This window comes from Triturus cristatus, chromosome 6, assembly GCF_964204655.1.
Source record: "Triturus cristatus chromosome 6, aTriCri1.1, whole genome shotgun sequence".
NCBI classification, from domain to species: domain Eukaryota; kingdom Metazoa; phylum Chordata; class Amphibia; order Caudata; family Salamandridae; genus Triturus; species Triturus cristatus.
The window spans coordinates 508,182,133-508,195,764 of record NC_140589.1 but is presented as its reverse complement, the minus strand read 5'-3'; the positions used below and the strand labels follow the sequence as shown (position 1 = coordinate 508,195,764).

At 42.9% G+C, this 13,632-nt stretch overlaps 1 long non-coding RNA gene across 1 annotated transcript in view; it reads left to right on the top strand.

Annotated features, from left to right (window-relative positions):
- LOC146817342 (uncharacterized) overlaps positions 1-8,320 on the top strand; it is a 28,183-nt gene extending 19,863 nt beyond the window's left edge. Inside the window, exon 3 of the long non-coding RNA XR_014962974.1 lies at positions 8,012-8,320. This is a non-coding gene — a long non-coding RNA (uncharacterized LOC146817342). The remainder of the gene's footprint in view (positions 1-8,011) is intronic.
- Positions 8,321-13,632: the final 5,312 nt, after the last annotated feature.

Here is a 13,632-nt window from a genome sequence, read left to right as displayed (position 1 = left end):
GAGTCATGGATAAGATTTGGTAAACAAGCTAATGAACATTTCAATAAAAAGTTGTTCTCTCCGAGTGAAGGGGTGTCATTGGCAAACGTGTTTGCAGTTGGTTTTTAAGCACTGGTTTAGTGTGGGTTTTGTAGGTCCTTTTTGTGATATAAATGTGGGGATCATGATCACTGTTTTGTTTGTCTTTAATGAGGATTCTTTTGGAATTGGATGGGGGGAGGTTAGCAGGTCACTGATTTGTTTTTTGGGCTAAAGCATGTCACGGTCTGCATGCAGTATATATTAATTTCAATACTTTAGGCAGAATGCTCACAGAGTTTGCAGGTGCACTAGGTCTGTCATTACAGTTAAGGTTATATTCATTATGCTGATGTGTTGTTTTATGAAATCTTGTATTTCAGATACCACTGATGAATGGAATGATCCCAAAATGCATTGGGTACTTTTAAAGATACTGTGACATGTGGAAACTCAAACTTTCTCTTGCTAATGTGAAAAGCCCAGAAGGGCGATTTTGGAAATAATGTGTAAAATGAACTGAAGAATGATGAAAATTGAGAAAAATGCAGATGAAAGAAGATGAAATTATGAAAATTTGGTTAAAGACTTTTGACCCATATAATTTATGTATGCATATGGCTGTGCAGCTTGACTGGGGACCTGATGAGGCTCCATTTTGTTCACAATCAGCAATAGGTGCATTGGCGGAGCGCACATCAAGCTTGCACAGCTCAAACGCCATTGAGCATCTTAAAAAGTTGGAGTACATTGGAGTGCATTCTACCACTCATGGTTTTTACCTAGGTAGGTGTGACATATCGGCTCTTTTAGTTTATTCACACCACAACACACAACACATAGCCTGCAATGGCAGAGGGTATGCGTTTGGTGGGGGGCCTTTTGGGTGGCATGATACTTGCTGCAGCCCTTTGGGACCTTCTCTGGTCACAAGGACTTTGGTACCACTGGTACCTTTTACATGAGACTTATATGTGGCCCAGAGGTGTGCCGATTGTGGGAGCAATGGTACATTTTTGGGAAAGAATACAGGTGCTAGGGTCTGGTTAGCAGGGTCCCAGCACACAGGTATCTGGCAAAAAGTTAGAGGTTAACCATACAAAAAGGGGCACTTTCCTACAATCATGCCAACCTTGATGGAGCGTGGGTCTGATACAGTCCCAGATTATTCCCGCTGAAGGCTGAGCTTCATAAATTTTGTGGCAAAAGTCTCGTTCACATGATAGAAAGCCGCCGGGAGCAAGGAGAGTATTGCTAGAAGTGATCGGCATGGTGGTAAGGATAGGGGAGCCAGTACTCTGCGTTAGCGGTTCTCCATGACGATCGATGCTTGCTTGGGGAAGAGACGAGTTGGTGGTGGCTTATGCTGATTTTTGAGCTGTGTGATTCCGATGCAAAAGGGTCCATTTGAGGTTGCTGAGAACCCAAAAGCTTGAATTTAAGAGCTTGAGAGCCACACCATGGGTCCACGACCTGAGAGGCACCTCTTTCAGGTCAGGAAATTGCTGAAGACAGGTCCAGAGTCTGTTGGGGAGCCTATATGTCCCTGAGGCTTAGATCAGGAGGCCAGCAGACTAGCCCTTTCCAATCACTCTGGGGTCCTGGGGTCAAGATGAAGTTGCAGGTCCAGTTCTTCTTTCCCAGGCAAGAGGTCAGCAGGTTAGCACAGAAGGCAGCAGTCCAGCAGAGAGGCAGTCCTTGTAGCATCACCCGGGTCTGATAGCTTAGTGGACTAATGCATCCACTGTAGGGGTCTGTGTTTGACCTCATGTTCACAGGTTCAAATCCCGGTGGGTCCACTAAGTCTTCCATCCTTCTGAGGCAGATAAAATGAGTACCATTGAGTTGGACAACAATAAACATACGCCAAGATGCCCATGGGTGAATGTGCAGTTTACAAATACACATGTTGTGTTATATTATGTGTAGCACAGCAGTCCTTCCTCGTAGATTATCCACAGGCCCAGAAGAGTACTGAAGAGTTAGTGTCTGAAGTCCTCTTTCTATACCCCGGTGCCCTGGTTCTGAAAGGTGGGAAAAGCTTCTAGACAGTGTCTTTGAAGTGCACAGAATTATTTCCTACCTCCTCTGCCCTGGCTCTAACCTGGCTGCAGTAACAATGTGGGGTTGTTAGGCCCTTTGTTTGAAGGCAGAGCACAGACTATTCAGTTGCAAATGGGGCTCTGTTAACCTTTGCCTCCCCATCCTGCCAGGAGATGGTCCATTTAGGCACACCTAATCCCACTATTGTGTGACTGTCTGGGAGGAATTCACAAAGTCTAGCTGCCTGTTACTCAGTCATGTGGCTAAGGCAAGAAAATGTCAACTTTCTAAAAGTGGCATTTTCAGAATTGCTTTTTAAAATCCGACTTCACCATGAGCTAGGATTTTAAATTCCAGAGACACCAAACATGAACTGGTATCTCTTCTCATTTGAAATTTACACTTATAAAATGTTATAAGGCAACTTCAATGTTATCCTGTGGGAGAGATAGGCCTTCCCATAGTGAAAAAAACATTTAAGAGTTTGTCTCTACCAGGACATGTTAAACTTAAAAGTACATGTCAAACCTTTTAAACACATTGCACCCTGCCCTCTGAACGGTCCAGGGCTACCCTGGAGGTGACGTATATGTACTAAAAACGAAAGTTTTAACCTGGTATAGGGTTTATTTTGGCAATTCAACACTGCAGTTTAAAACTGCACACTAAGGCTTTGCAATGACAGGCATGAGGCATATTTAAATAGCTACTTAAGTGGGTGGTACAATCAGTGCTGCAGGCCAACTAGTAGCATTTAATTTATAGGCACTGAGCACATGCAGTAACACTTTACTAGGGACTTAAAAGTAAATTAAATATGCTTATTGGGAATGAGAGACCACAAGCAGCTTAGCATTTGCTAGCAATGTTAAAGTGCACAGAGTAGTACGACCAGTAAAAATGAACTCAGCAAAAAGCATAGGAAGAGAAACGCAAAATGTTGACCCTGCTGGAAGAACAACGTCCAACAGCTCTGTATACCCTTGGTTCAAAAGTCAGAAAAACTGAACTGTAATATGGTTTTTAATGTTCCATGTGAGTCGTTTGTATTGACAAGCATTTGCAGAGGGAGCAGTAAATGTGTGTGGGTGATATGAGTCAAATACAGTTTTGCCCTTTGAGAGTGTATGCTGTGTTTTATCCAAAATTTGCATTAACCACACTTTTCATTTGCTTCTGATAAAAGGGTTTGAAAACATTTAAGTTAACCCATGAAAAAGGTTTACGGACAGGAACTTGAAGCCTATTATTTGTAGAAATACCAAAGGAAATGATGGACGGAGTGTTGAACATTGCAAGCACTCACCCCCAGTCAACTGATCTGGGTTTAATCCATCACCGTTCTTTAGCCCACTCTGCCACCCCAGTTCAGACATGGCCATATGCAAATCAGTCTGACCCTGTGCCTCATGGGAACAGTCCAGCCCGAACTGCCAAGCCATGTCTTCCCTGGACCGGAAACAAGCTTCCTAGGACCGGTTTCTTTGTATGCATGTTAGCCCTCAAAACAAACTCATAATCGAGTTGTCTAAGTGCATTGCCCTTAGTGCAATGTGGTAGGGTTTAAAAGTGCTGGAAGAGGCTGTTTCGGACTAATGGAGAAAATAATGTATACACACTACATTTTTTATATTATGGCAAATAATTGCAAGTTGTCTCTCAGTTAAACAAAATATTCTCTATCTGGAAACTAGTATCATGGACCATATTGTGGTCCTGTTCTGCACCCACACACAAGCACAGAAGGACACCATGTGACCGGTTCATAAGAAATCATGCTGTTCACCATGCATGAACAAACCTTTTAACCAGCAGTGGCACATCCGTATGGGCTGAATGGCCACGCCCTCCACCTTTTTCCAGGAAAGAGTGTCTGTCTGGCTGAACAAAAGTCAAAGACACTCTTCTGGTTCAGGTCAGGCTGCCAGGAGCTAGACATGCACAAAATGTGCAGGCTCCTGGCTGCCTGAATTGAACTTTGGCAGGCTGAGGATATCACAGGCCTGTGAGCCTGACATCCTTAGCGTGGCAAAAGTTCCTTGAGGCCCTCCCCCTTGTTACGAGGAGGAGCATCATTGATTGCCTCAGACCTGAACACTTCAATTTTAAACCTTGAAGTGCCCAGGTCCGAGTGTAAATCAGTGACACCTTGTCACTAAGTGGGATGGGGTCAGCAGTTTCACTAACCCCATCCCACTGTGTGACGAGATTGGGACTGCTGCCTTAAAGTCCGCCAATGAGGGAAGGCAGCAGTACCAATCCTCCTGGCCAGCAAATGAGGGAAGTCAGCAGCCTCAATCCTCCAAGGCTTTCCTGTCAGAGAACCGCTGTTTAGGTAGGTTTTATGTCTTTGTTTATGTTTGGTGCATTTGTGGGTGTATGTATGAATGTATGTGTATTTGTTAGTGAGTGTTGTGAATGGGTGTGTGCATGTATGGATAAATGGGTGTGAGTGAGGTGCATGTGTGCGTGTGTGCTCCCTGCCCCCCACCCCCTTCCCTGGTAAAATTAGCGGCCGCCACTGCTTTTAACTGTATGGGTTAGTGCAAAAGATAAGAGAGCACACCTCAGAAATGCAGAATAGTACTGGCAGCTTAGTTTCTCATCAGTGCCGTCTGCAGATCATGCACCCACTCAAATAGTTACCTGATAGGGTCACATTCTAAATGTTCCAGTCTCCTGTCTGGTGATTCTGCCTTCACTATAGTTACAGGTAGCAGGGGCAGCATTAACCTCATGAGGCGGAATTACCAGATGTTAGGCCTTAGATATGCGGAAATACTGGATGAATCAGTATATCTGCGACCAATTCCCAGGTAATGCCTATTTTTCCCCCAGAATTTCACCAAGACATTTCAGTGGCTTTCAGCATCCAAAAACATGAAGTGAAATAAAACATAACAAATGGAATAGTTGTGGTTGCTTCTGCAGTTTGATTCAATTATTGTTTGTGTAATAGATTTTTATTGAGCAATTTTACAACTGAGTATTGATAAAGGTTTTTGGATTAATCTGTTGTCATCAATGAACTCCATTGGTTGCCATTTCACTATGATACTCCGGACACTTGGTAGTATAATAGTTGCACTTGTGTTTTTTCTCTTTGTGCTTAAATTGTCCTATATGGTAAGATAAGATCATCTTTATTTGCCTGATTACTTAAAACCATTGCAGATTTACAGCCATGCTAAAAATCCTCAAATTGATAAAACCATGTTAATAAATACAAAAGAACACAGTTAATTTAAACAATGTATGCCATAATGTCTATGTTAAAACCTTGGGTTTTATCGTGGAGGTTGCAGTTCGTTTGGCATTAGAAACTTTTCCAGCTTGTTTTAAAGGAAGAGAAGGTTGCAGGTTTGTGTCCAGTGAATCAGTCTGCTGGATTTGACTTTGTTCCTGCAGTGCTCATAAAATGGACCAGGCAGCACGCTAGCTGGATATCTCCTCCTTCGAAGCAGGCTTTCACTGCCTGTCTACATGATTGAATCTGTCTTTCCTTCAGGACCGGTTTTAGCAAGAATCTTTGTTCCTTGTTTCGACACTTGTAAATGCACAATAGGTGTAGTACATCTTCCTTAGCGTCACTGCATAATCTGCATTGTGTTGTTGTCTCTGACTGTTTCCATGGTGGGAGATGCCGCATTGCTGGTAGGATGCCCAGTCTCAGGAATCTTTCCTTCACTGCTCTCGAAAAACCTGCGCCAAGGTACGATTGAGGCAAGCATCTGGAGTAGCTCTGTATGACAAACCAGCCGTGGGCCCTCTCCTTTAATGCGGCTTTGTCCTCTCCAAGGGACGGTATTTTTACTGATTTATTTACTAGTTCTTTGAAGCTTTTATGGGACCAGCCAGTTTCCCAAAGGTCCTGTAAGGCAAGACAACTTATTGCAGATTGTAGGTAGGCCATGGCCGGTCTGTCTTATTTCTGTATGAGCTCCTTCCATAGATATGCATTCAGTGATCCAGTTTCGGCTCCCTTTATTTTGTGCCAGCTTTTAATATAAGCGCCCTTGCATGCTATTTGTTGTTTTTGCAGTCCAAACTAACCTTATTTGTGCTGGCGAAGTATACTGTGGGAGATTGAATATTATTCTCATGACCTTGGACACCGTTTTGTCCAGAATGCCCTAATCTCTCCTTCTCAGGCATTCGCTGCCATAGGTAAATTGTCCTATATGTGTTATGGCCAGGATGTTGCTGGTCTGTGTCTGGCAAATGATTGTGGCACTAGGTTAGGGCTCTTTGGGTGTATTATATTCATAATTGGCCATAAGTTGGTTGTTTCTTGTTACAGATTGCGTTGATTAGAAGTCTCAGACTACTTTATCCGTTTCGCTTTATAATGTGAAGTTTACTGTTTGACGCATGTGAAATCAACAACTGGTAGGGACGTTGCCGTCAGCGGTCTCACTTTTTACATTGGTAAGTTAGGGGAGTAGGGTGACATAAATTCCTTGGCCTGCATCAATTTGATTTATTATGTGTAAATTGTTTGTTTGTCTCTGAGCACAAATGCCTCAATCCACATTGTGAGTAGATGACATCAGTTGCATCGATAACTGGTTATGATGATGCACTTCATTTTTACAGGTAATGCCTTTCTAGCTAAGGGTCCTGGACGCTATATTTATGGATCAGCATAATATGTGATCACACAAATGTGTTGAGTGATCTGTAATGGCTGCTTTTATCAGCTTTAAAAGTCTAGGAGGCATATTTACAAGCCATAAACGCCCCCACAACATCACTTTTTCTGACTTTGTGGTGGCCATAGGGGCTTCGCCTTATTCACAAGGCGGTGTTAAGCCACTTAATGTGGATTAACGCCGCCTTGTGAATAAGGCACGCTTTTACGCTAAACTTATGTGAAAGGAGAGGGCAATTGGTGTTGCAGTGGGGGTTCCGCCACAACACCCATTTATTTTGACGTTTCCACATATTTACAAGAGCAGCGTAAATATGGGGGAGCGCTAAAATGATCCCCTTCAATGCCTAGGACGTAATGGTTACATCCTCGGCTGTGGTGTGCTGTGCCAAGGACATTATCATTACATCCTCGGCACAGCAGTAAGAAATCCCTCTGCTGTGAACAGCGAAGGATGGGTTTTTTTTAATAGAGGGGTGGGGGCTGCCCACTTTGAGCATGCCAATGCCCCCACTGCCCAACACAAAAGGGACAGTCTTTGTGCCATTCTGGAGTCATATGGGGGTTATTACTTCCGATCTGCCCCTCGGCGGCAGAAAGCCCAGTGACACCAGGGATTTTTTTTCTACCTAAAAGAGGGGTGAGGGCTGACAAGAATGGGCATGCAAATGCCCCCACCTCCCAAACAAAAAAGTGACAGTCTTTCTGTCTGCCCTGAGGGGGCATTTGGGGGTTATTACCCCCGATCTGACACCGGGGGGAGCAGAAAGCACACTAGACACCTGTCAGGTGCTTCCAGTACTTGCGCAGGAACAGAGATGCCTTTTCCCAATGCCCCTCCCAGGAGATCTCCAGGTACTGTTTTATAAATACCAAGCAGAATCTCCCAAGGGGGGAAGGGGGAGTGGATAAAATAAATAAGAAGACAAAGAGACTGCCTGCGGTTATCTGCGTCCAGCCTTCTGTTTCTTCTTCACCTAATGTTGCCAGCTCGGCCGTTTCCTCTGTAACCCAAAACAGTAATTAAACACTAGTGTCATATAAACTCTAATTCCCTTCTAGTATCCAACCCACGTACCAAGATAACCTTAGGCCTTGCTTCTCTTCAAATGTCTTCATGTGTTCTGCTATCGTTAAGTAGCCATTCTTTATTGTGTGGTGAATTTCTGTTACAATCAAGAAACATACACTAAGTTAATCTTTATTTCCACCTACCCTGTTTGTTTATATTTTCTAGTTATTAAGTGTACTGACCCTTATTCCTATTATGATCTTTTTCTCATTTTCTTATCTCCACAGGTGAACAACAGGTGGAATCAGTTGATAGTATTAACTCATGCAGACTTTACTGGAGTGTCTAAATTATAGTTCTATTCTTCTAAATGCACAAACATTATCTGGGTACTTAGCTCTGGCTGTCGTTGGTTTCTAGTAGACAGCTTGAGGTGTCTCAGCATTCGTTTCCGTAGAACAGAGTGGATGAAGAAGCCTTGTGAGTTTTCCGCCTCCTCAGACACTATACACTCGTTGAGGTAGCGTCTTCCTTCAATAGCGCAAGATTCAAGAAGTAGCGTTCTCCACAGTCGTGATGTGCGCATGAGTTCTGAAGGAAGGCGTTCACATGAACTGCTCTGAACTCGTAGTCGTTTCAACTAGAAAATACTGTGGAACTCACAACCGAATGCCCGACGGGTTCGGCGATAACCTGACTAAACTAACTAACTAAACACGAGATACTTGAGGTGCGTGCGCTTCCGTCAAGAGTTCAGGTGAAGTGCATCAACGTTCCATTGCGAGCGCCTCACGTAACTCAGCTTGCAGAGGAAGACTAGAACTGCACTCTCCGTGCATTGTCGGCCAGCTTGGAGTAGTTTAATCTCCAAGCTTCTTTCCAGGTAATAGCCTTTACCTTTGGTAAACATGAAATTGCTGATTGTAGACATGTTGAACAGACAGAGAGGTCTAGATCCTTGGAAGTCCTGACAGTACCCCCTCGCAAGGGAGGCTCTTCCGGTCTGGGTTTTCTTGGAAATTTATTATGGAAGGCCTTCACCAAACGGGGAGCATTTACATCTTGTATGTAGTTCCCAGGATCGCTCCTCTGGGCCATACCCTTTCCAGTCAATCAGATAATAGATTTTTCCTTTACTTTTTGTAGAATCTAGTATTCTTTTAACTTCAAATTCTTCTCCAGACTCTAATTGTACTGCTCTAGGAGGAAGTGTTAATCTCAAATCTGGTGAAGTTTTCATGAAAAACTGGGTGAACCCTCATTCGTTTGGGTAACTTCAAGCGATAAGTTACTGGGTTAATTATATTTTCAATTTCGTAGGGGCCTACAAACCTAGGCTGAAATTTGCGAACCCCTTTTAATCTAAGGTTTCTTGAATTCAACCATACCTTGTCTCCAATTTGTAAGACTGGGCCCACTCTTCTCTTTTTATCTGCATATTTCTTATAGGTTTCGTTAGCTCTACGCAGGTTTTCTGTAGCAGTCTGATGGACCTGAGCCAGATTTTCAATCAAATCTTTTACTGCAGGAACGGAGATTTCTCTCTCGTTCGCAGAGGAATTTGGGTGTCTGCCATAATTTAAATAGAATGGCGAGTATCCTGTGGAGACATTTTTTGCATTATTATACGCAAACTCGGCTGCCCAAATATAGTCTGGCCAGTCCCCTTCCTGATCGAGTAGGAACAACCGTAAATATTGTTCTAACTCCTGATTCACTCTCTCTGTTTGCCCATCTGTCTCTGGATGAAAGCTAGTGGAGTACCTGGTTTCTACACCCAGCCCTTCCATGAATGCCCTCCAAAAATGGGATAGAAATTGGGAACCCCTGTCTGAGACTATTACCCTGAGTATACCATGAGCCCGCACTATGTGTGTGTTGAAAAGATTAGCTAATTCTTGGGCTGTTGGGGTTTTCTTTAAGGCAATAAAATGGGACATTTTGGTAAAGGCATCAACAAACACTAGTATTGTGTTGTAGCCTTGGTCTGAAGGTAAGTCCACTATTAGATCCATTGTGATTGTATGCCATGGATATGGGGGAGTGGGCATGGGTTGAAGGAGTCCCTTGGGAGATTGTCTCTCCGATTTTCCCCGAGCACAGACCTCACATGTCCTCACGTAAAAATCTATATCTTTAGACATTTGTGGCCACCAAAAATTCCTTTTAATCAATTCTTCAGTTTTCAAAGTTCCTTTGTGACCAGCCAACTTGTTGTCATGTTTCTCCTCTAAGATCAATTGTTGCAACTCTCGATTAGGCAGGTACAATTTTCCAGCGCGAAAAAGTAATCCGTGTTTTATTTCTCTCTCAACTTCTTGTTTTGACCATTCTACCATCTCTTCAGATGTCATGGCTTTTATTATTTTTTCCTCAATGGTTTCTTGATTTACAGTTGCCACGATCTTATTGTCAGGAATGATCGTTTGTTGTTCTGGAAGTTTTTCCACTTTTTCCACATCCAATCTTGACAAGGCGTCGACCTTTCCATTCTGGGTTCCTGATCGATAGGTGATCACAAAATCGTAGTCCGCGAAATATAATGACCACCTTAATTGACGAGGAGTAAGTGTTTTAGCTGATTTCAAAAATTTCAGGTTTCGATGGTCCGTGAACACTGTCACCGTATGTCTGGCTCCCATCAGGTAGTGCCTCCACTCCTTAAATGCGTCCTTGATGGCCAATAATTCTTTCTCCGTAATCGTATAGTTGATTTCTGCTGGGGTTAGTTTTCTAGACCTATACGCCACCGGATGAAGTTGCCCTGTTCTCTTATTTCTTTGAGAGAGAACTCCACCAATTGCCAAATCTGAAGCATCTGTTTCCAGATAAAAAGGTTCTGCAGGGTCAGCATGCAGCAAAACAGGCGCGGTAGTGAACTCTTGTTTCAGTTGGTGAAAAGCCTTTTCTGCATCTTCTGTCCAATTAAATGGAACACCTTTCCGAAGGAGCCAAGTAAGGGGTATGAGCTTATGTGAAAATTCATTTACGAATCTTCTATAGAAATTGGCAAACCCGATGAAGCTTTGTAGCTCTTTTACATTCGTTGGAGATTTCCAGTTCAAGACAGCCATCACCTTCTTAGAATCCATTGTTATTCCAGATGGCGTGAGGAAAAATCCCAGAAACTCAACTTCTTTGGTATGGAATACACATTTTTCCAGTTTTACATACAAATGGTTTTCTCTTAATTTTTGTAATACCTTTTTCACTTGATTTGGATGATCTTCTTCAGATTTTGAGTAAATTAAGATGTCATCTATATATACAATAACGGATTGGTCTATGTATTCTCCCAAAACTTGGTTTATAAAGTGCTGAAAGGCAGCTGGAGCATTACATAATCCGTAAGGCATCACTTGGTATTCATACAATCCAAAATTAGTCCTGAAGGCTGTCTTCCACTCGTCCCCTTCTTTTACCCTAACCAAGTGGTAAGCTCCTCGAAGATCCAATTTTGTATATATCTGTGCCTCCTTCACCTGGTCCAATAGCACAGATATAAGCGGTAAAGGGTAACTGTTCTTAATAGTGACCTTATTAATTGTTCGATAGTCGATACAAGTTCTGAGCTCGCCTCCTTTCTTGGGGATGAAAAATAATGGCGAGGAGACTGGGGACTGGGAGGGGCGGATGAACCCATTGGACAAGTATCTTTCAATGTCTTGCTTCAGATGTTCGTTTTCCTTTTCCGTAAGAGCGTAGACTCTACTACATGGTAGATTTGCTCCTGGCTCCAATTCTATTTGGCAATCAAATGATCGGTGAGGTGGCAGTTTTTCTGCCTCAGTTTCGTCAAAAACATCTTCAAACTCCTTGTATTCTGACGGAATTTCTGTTGTGTGAATCACACAAACAGATTCATCTTGCTTACACAAAGGCGAAGCGGGTCCTGGTTCTCTTGATCTTGTTGGGGAATCAAAACAATTTTCCTTACAAAAGCTGGAATTCATATCTACTGTTCTTTTTTCCCAATTAATACTTGGATTGTGTTCTGAGAGCCATGGTATTCCTAATATAATCTGAAATTGCGGGGCATCTATGAGGTTAAATTGTATGATTTCTTGATGGCCTTCTTTTAGGATCATTTTGATTTGTTCCGTATGACTGGTGATGGGCCCGGAAGAAAGGTTTGTTCCATCCACTGCTCTCACTGGTTCACTTGTAGCCTTTTGGATAGCTCTCAACCCAATTTTCTTGGCGTACCTTAGATCGCAAAAGTTTCCAGTCGCACCAGAGTCTAGCATGGCCGAAACCCCAGTCAAAGTATGATTTCTGAATTTCAATGTCATGGGGATTACTAAATGAGGGGAAGATGACTGTAAAGTATTTGCCAATAGATGCTCTTCTGGAGTTGATTTATTCTCTGCGACCACCAGTCCAACTCCGTTTACTGGTGGTGCTTGAAGTTTTCCTTCTCCTTTGAAAACATTTTGGGCTTCTTTGGACACATCTTCACAAAGTGTCCATTACCTCCGCAGTACATGCATAAATTATTTTGTCGCCTCTTTTCTTTTTCTTCTTTAGTCAGCGGACCACGAACTGCTCCAATTTGCATTGGCTCCACCCCTGGTTGAACCTCGGTTGTTCCAGTTGCTCTCGTTGAATCTGTCTTAGCTCTGTCGAACCTTGGAATGTTGAACCTGAATTCTTTTCTTCTTTTTCCTTTCCTCTCAGTCTGTCTAAAATCAATCTCTAACACCAGATCTATTAAGGCCGAAATATCTGTGGGACGATTGGGAATTTGGGCTAAAATGTCTTTCAACTCATCTTTAAGACCTCGATAAAAAACTGCTGCTCTTTTGCTTTCCGGCCAGTCTGTTTCAACCACCAGCTTGTTAAACTGGGCCAAGTATGCCACCAGGTCCTTATTACCTTGTTTTAATTCCAGTAATTCGTTGTCTGTAGCCTGTGATATCTTCCATCGATCAAAGATCCGAAGACATTCTTTTTTAAAGTCTTCAAAATTATATAACAAGGCATCATCTCTTGAAACTAAAGGCATTGACCAGTTGGCGGCATCACCACTGAGGTAAGACAACATGAAGGCCACGCGGGTCTGTGCATCCGGAAAAATCGTAGGACGACACATAAAGTGCAAAGAACATTGAGTCAAAAATGTCTGGGCCTTTTGTGGATCCCCACTAAATCGTTCTGGTGGAGCTAACGGAACCACTGGGGAAAGGGAATGCACTACATGCGTTGCTAACCTAGACATGGAACCCAAGGTTTCTCCTCCAGAGTCTGAAAATCTCTGACTAGAAGTTTGAGTCATGATAGCTAATCTAGTTGCTAACTCTACAGTTTCTCTTCTCGCATCCACCATTTCCTGCCTCAATCCTCTATTCTCTTCTCTGACTACTGTTAATTCTTTTTGGATTAAACCAAGGACTTCTCCCAAATCTTTTACATTTAAGCCCTCAGCCATTTCTGCTCAGGCGCAAGTTTCAATACTTGGGCACTTCACTCTGCCAGGTGCTTCCAGTACTTGCGCAGGAACAGAGATGCCTTTTCCCAATGTCCCTCCCAGGAGATCTCCAGGTACTGTTTTATAAATATCAAGCAGAATCTCCCAAGGGGGGAAGGGGGAGTGGATAAAATAAATAAGAAGACAAAGAGACTGCCTGCGGTTATCTGCGTCCAGCCTTCTGTTTCTTCTTCGCCTAATGTTGCCAGCTCGGCCGTTTCCTCTGTAACCCAAAACAGTAATTAAACACTAGTGTCATATAAACTCTAATTCCCTTCTAGTATCCAACCCACGTACCAAGATAACCTTAGGCCTTGCTTCTCTTCAAATGTCTTCATGTGTTCTGCTATCGTTAAGTAGCCATTCTTTATTGTGTGGTGAATTTCTGTTACAATCAAGAAACATACACTAAGTTAATCTTTATTTCCACCTACCCTGTTT